We start from the raw sequence: 6,719 nt of genomic DNA on the forward strand, positions 1-6,719 counted from the left end.
AACGTTTGAGAAGAATGCTTTGTTAAGAGGGACACGGTTTACAAAGCCGACATCATTTCCACATTCAAAATTCATTTTCATTCTGCACCTGTAGCTACTTCAACCCATATGTCGAAATTATAAGAAGAAAAAAATAAATTGGCATTTGAAACGGGGACTCAAGACCTGAACTACGTTGCACTATTTGTTTAGTTGTGTCCACTGTAAACAACTCAGGTTGAGGATTTACAGTATGGTGGTGAAAAAGCATTTGCAAAGATTTGCTTAAAACACATACAGCAGGGCTTCTCACCAGAGACATACATAGACCTCTGAGGTCATGCATCCTTTTGCATCCGGCAACATGCCCAAATAAGGAGCTTTGGGTCAATGCCGTTTCACTTTATGAGAAAAGTGAACGCCTTGTGTAAAAATCATACTTGTAGCATTCTGTGATACAGAGAAATGTTCCAAAGCCTGGGCATTGTGTGCATCAAAACATGGCGAATGGGTTTCCACCATAAGTCACTGGATCCTCTGAACTATATGGACATTAAAGCAACATTGTGTAGATTTCTTAACCTTAAAAGAAAAGCTTCAAAATCATGTTGATGCTCCACTGGCTTGTAATATTGAGAGTAGTGTCTCTATCATTCCCACTCCCACGCTCTGAACACGGTGAGGTTGGCAGTAAACACTCACAAAAACTGCATAAGGCTGCCTAACCTGAATCATATTTGTATAAAATCCTGTAACTCTATTCTGTATCTCTCAGCTTGTCCAGAAATGCATGTGTAAAGTGTGTCCTTTAGACTTCCCGATTGTAGAGGGAGCCCAGGAACAAAACATACCAATTCTTGATTGAAGCACTTGAAATTTATAGTCAGCTGCTACTGTTCTTCAACACTGTTAGATAACCACAGGCACTCAAACTGTAGCTAATACAGGCTACCTGAGTCCGACACTTCTCAAAGCTTGCTGGCGTTTAATGTGGTTGCATGTTGTGTGGATGTAGCAATATTAATATGTGGTAAGTTATTATTTTAAATTGAACACTGATATTAGGATACGTCAAACATACAGGTTTTGGATTTATTTGGTTAGCCACAAGAGTGGTGACCTAGCACCAGTATTCAGATTCGAGAACTTAAAGTTCTCATAATTGCTTAAAGCACAAAGAAGCCATAGGCAGTACAACAATGTAATTAACTCCCCAAGCGTTAATCAATGACAACTTGTAAATGCAACATACTCACAGCTGCAGGAGTCTAGAGTCAAGTATTTTGAAAGGGTCATATGGGGAATAGATGTGAGAATTATTGCATTAGCAGTTCACACAAGATAACAATAGATTTTTTTTTTTTTTGGGGGGGGGGGGGGGGGTATTCATACAGCAAACCATACAATATTACTGTAAGGTAAATGAACCATCTGTTCCTGTTCCAAAAAACAGCTACACCAGAACTGGCCAGTGACACAGTCTCATTTCCAGTTTGCATCGAACTGAGGGGTATTTCTGGGAATGCTTTACGCTAAAGGTTGGAACATTGCAATGAGGATTTAAATGAACCAATGCTACAAGAGCATTACTGAGGCCAGGTACTGATGTTGAATGATCAGTTCTGGATTAGAAACACCAATCCAGCTCATCCCAAAGGTACTGGATGGAGCTCAATCACGCCAGAGAACGCAGTTCCACTGCTCCACATCCCAGTTCTGGGGGCATTATACATATCTTGGTATTGGGCATGGTGAGCTTAGACTGATGATGGCTGTTGGACTTGCTTTTCTATGGACATTATACAAGCTGTGTGTGGTTGCATGTCTACACATAGCTAAATGTTTGAAAAGAAGCCTGGATACTTTTGGATATATTGTGTATGTAAATGCACATTTCCACATAAAGAAGGCCTGTATCAGATAACGTATTTTTTATTGGGTGTGATCAAAAAAAAAAATAAATAAATAAAAAATAATGAAGTAAAGGTAATGTTTCATTATAGACAGCACCAATGACTGTAGTAAAACATGGTCAGTGGCCATGGTCAACATGGCTGCTCTGCTTCTGCACTGTAAGCTCAATGAAAATGGTCTGAGACATGCTTGGTCTGTGAGAAGCAAGTTGGTCTACCAAATGTGTGGGTGAGTCTGGCTCAGCCTCTGGTCTCTATTTACTGTTCTGGTTGCAAACTTGACAACATTTGACAATTGCCGGAATTTACCTCTCTTTGTCACCCCAGTGGATCTAAAGTAAAGCAGTCAGTATGTGTTTGAAGTGTTAGCTTAAGCATAAATCTTAAAAAAATAAATAAATAAATTAAAATTAAATTAAAGCCATTTTATTAAGAGGCCCTTCTTGTTTTTTACTGGCTTAAAGGTAATTGGATTGATTGATAAGCTGCTGTATGGGCAGGTGTGGCTTGTTCCTTCATTATTTAATGGAAATTTGAGGAGATAAATGGTTGGTTCTAAGTATTAATTCCAAGCGTTTATTTGGAATGTCAGATTTGCATTAGCTGTTCATATGCAGCCCAAAAAGATCTTGATGCAAGTAAAAAAGGTCAATAATGTGCTGGGGAAAAATAAACTAATGAGAGAGATGATATAAACGGCATGGAGTGGCCAAATCAGTGACTTGTTACATTTTTAAAAAGAAGGACGGTAGCAACACCAAAATGCCTGGAAGACTATGGAAGACAACTTGAGTGAATGATAGCAGAATCCCTCCCACATTTATAACTATGTTACTTTGTCCAATTACTTTTGAGCCTGTAAAACATGTCTGTAATTACTAAAAAGTCAATGCAGTATTCAAGTCCCCTGAACTGAGGTTGATACTCTATGCTTCAATCACATCTTAAGAGCCTTATTTCTAACCTGCTGTGTCCAAATACTTATTATTAAAAAGGAGTGTAATATTACGGTAAATTTGAATGCTATGGATCAACCCCCCCCCCCCCCCCCCCCGCCCACTCACTTCTCTTTAGAGCTTCCACTTTGTATAGCCCTTACAGACGACAACAGATCTTCAGATAGCGTTGAACTAACATTGTCAGATGTGACAGGTGCAAGCCCCCCAGGCTGTAACTGTCTGAATGACACATGCACATAATTAGTTAAAGCTTCAGTTTGCAGGGTGACTGTATAATCAAGAGACAGGTTCAGATAGTGAGCACTTATCTTTGACCTGGTGTATTACTCCAGTCATTCTGCATGACAGAACATGGGGCTATATAAGCAAACACACTTGCAGATTGGTCATAGTGAAATAGGATAGACCACTGACATCTTTCTCATTTGGTTTTCAAAATGTTTCTGTTTTAGATTTATGAATTTAGATTTTCATTTGAGGTAATATCCCACAGAAAAGTATCCCATTGTCTATTTCCCACAGAAATGCTTTGAAAATAGGATCTGTTGCTGCTTTAAAAATGGCTGCCTTTAAATTTGCCTTGTTTTGTTTGGGGAAGCAAATGGAAATCATTTAGTTTGTCAAAGAAAAAGAGGCCGAAGCTGATTCCTCTGTTGGCTGCTGGATGACACACTTCCCAATGAGTTTTTGATTATACTCAAAAAGTTGACACTTCTACTTCACAGCTGGTGCTGTCAGGCCACCACAACTACTGAGATTCTCAATGCCCAGCTTTCCAGGTGACTGCTCACTCACTGAGCAGTTAAGATAACCCTCCTTTGGCATGTGATGTTGATAGAAGATCTCCACAGAATCCTTGGTCTGTTTTGATGATGATCAGGAAATGCCAGAGCTAATGACACAAATGCTCTGCTCCCCACCCCCCTTACCCAAACACTCCTGACCCGGCACATGGAGTTTTATTTCAGTTAGTTGACCAAAATATAGTTCTATGTTGTTTGAACCAAACAAACTTTTCAACCTAGATACATAACAAAAAGTCATCCAAATAACTATTATTAATTATTAATTAATTATTTTTATATTTGACCAAAAAAGAACACATTTCAGAACAACAGCATTTAAATATACAGCTGTGGTCAGACATTTATATTGACTCCTGGCCATGAATGGCATGCTAATATTGGACTTTGGTTCACAGCACAAGTTTTGGTGGGATTTCTGAAAATAACAGCTTTAAACAAGTGCATTTTAGCAGATATTAGATTATTTACTGTAAGCCAGTAAAGTTGTGGGGCCCAGTGTAATACTATAGGCAGATTAAATTATTAAAGCAGTGAATTTTGCCACCTAAACACAACATTAAGGGATCAAAAACTTATGATCACAAAAAGTTACTTTTAAGGTTCAAAAACCTTTACTCAGGGCAAATCTCCTCTACTTTCTGAATTCACAAGTGTCAATCAGTCCTCAACAAGAACCATTAGAAACAGATTCCTACAGTCGATACAAGTTCTGCTTACAATTTTAATCAGGGTCCCCACCCTTTTCTGCTACAGAGGAAAATGGAGTGCACTCATTGAACTCTTAATGGGATCGCTATAACATTCAACATAGCAGATGTATTACATAAAGTCCAGCCATTGAATGAAAAACATTGGTAAATTTGGAAGCAGGAAAGATAGGGATAGGGCAATGCACAGCAGCCAAGACCAACAAATCCTTTTCCTGCAAGTTATTCGAGCCAAATTGTGTCCACATTTTTTCTCAGATTTGACCAGTGACATTTCTAGGTTTCTAGGACGCACCTTACTCAAAAAGACAGCAGCCTGGTCTTCAATGACAACATATCTGTCCTGGGGTGTTGCTAAGGTACCGCTGAGAGCACAGACTGTCCTATAAGGAGTTGGCTTTGGAAAGATGAAAGCGCCATCCTACAGACATGAAAAAAAAAACAACTGGCTGCTGTTCCGGCCTCACCTTTGGCCGGCTCTGACCCCGGCACCGTCTGCCCACCCAGCCATGTTTTAACAACTAGGATCTCTTAGTGACCCCTCATTTGTCCTCATCTTCTACTAGAGGAAAAAAAACATCTGTCTTTCTGTTGGGTTACTGGGAAGGAGGGATTAGCTGCTAAGCGTAACCAGCTGGGTTACAAGTAGTGCCTGGAGGGGGAGGGATGTTAGAAACAGGTCAAGCGGGCAGCTTGGTGGTCCTGCAGGGAGATCCAGGGTTAATTTGGTTCAGTGGTGCTCCTAATACCCTCCCCTGTATTATCCACCTCCTTAGTCTGAACTGATGCCCACTCAACAGCTTGTGTTTGCATTCTCTGTCTCTAACGTTCTAGACAGGAACAAGGCCACAGTGCACTGCGTAATACATGTCACTTGACTATAACCCAGTTTCCACAGTGACCTCAGTGGAAGGGCAAGGCTCAGAACTTATAGCAGGGTGTTTGGGGGGGTTTCGGGGTCAGTAGAGGCTACATGTATGCGACACTTACAGGAAGGCTGCTTTGGGAGGGTGAACGCCTGTCAGACATCTCTAAATCAGCCTTAAAAAGCCCTTTCTCTTGAAACCTGGTCCAAAGCCACAGTGGATGTTGATTTTTACAACCTGGACGAGCATGAGAACATTCTCTGGGCTGTCCAGGATGCTTTTTTGGCTCAAGGCTCGGATGGACTCAGCTGGATAAAAACAACAGTACGTGACCCTTTCCTGACGGGCCGACCTGGCTGCACATGGCTTTGTGACAGACTGCACAGAGAGAGAGAGAGAAGCTTTAAAGACTGCATGTTTAACATATCTTCTCGATCTCTGAGAAAGACTAGCAGGGAACAACATAAAGCCTGAGCTACATTTCTTCAGTCTTCAGTAGAACAGCTGTGTGTAGGTCCGGGCATGCAGGCTTGTGGCAGCACTTTGTTTGTGCATGTTTGGTACAACAACAGTCAAAGTCTCCTAGCCATTCAGAAAAACAACCCAGAGGAGTGCGCTTGGTGTTCCCAGCCAGTTCATGGGCTGTTCAGTTCACGTATCTGGAAGGCTCACCAAATAGATCAGGCGCACATGCTTTAAAACAAATCCTTACGCTTCCCCCGCACTCACCGTCCCGTCCAAATCTAATAAAATACGGGTGGAAACTCATGTGTAAAGTATGCTGTTTGCTGGCAACCCATTCTTATTGTTGTAGGCAGATCCTTTCTAACTGTGAAAGGCATGTCTGGTTTCATTATCTTGGCAACCTGCTTACAGATAATAATGAATTACAGTTAGCAAAACATGTAACTAGTGATCTCACATACTGAAATTATTTTTACAGATCCACTACCTTGAAAACATTCCACTGAATCACAGGGTCGTGTTTCAGAACAATCTATGAACTGAATCTGGTTCAGGATGCATCTTGGAGACAAAGTGCTGTGCTCTTCTTAGCGATGGGACGGTACCAAAATTTCCTATTATGAATTTAGTGACCACAATTTAATATACAGTGTCATTTTAAATACTCAAAACAAACAGTTATTTACACTGGTATCATTTCACGGACAGTTTCACACTGATAGACTCCCCATATTTCTTCATAACTCCCATAAATCAGCTTTAATGTAAATAAATTATTAAATTATACCTAGCACTGCTACTGCCTACTGCTCTCATTCAACCTAATGAGAATCCGTCCCATACTAGGCTGGGTGATCTTCACAATACATCATATTTCTGAGATATGACCAAAAAAACCTATGAGTACAGTCCTTTTTATGCAGCATTACACAGAGCTTTACTAAATCTGGTTAGACAACACTGATTATGTTTCATGTAGTTGGATGATGTTCAAATACTTTGGAAATCTGTGATATGCTTAGAA

Source organism: Salminus brasiliensis, chromosome 2 (genome assembly GCF_030463535.1).
Source record: "Salminus brasiliensis chromosome 2, fSalBra1.hap2, whole genome shotgun sequence".
NCBI lineage: Eukaryota > Metazoa > Chordata > Actinopteri > Characiformes > Bryconidae > Salminus > Salminus brasiliensis.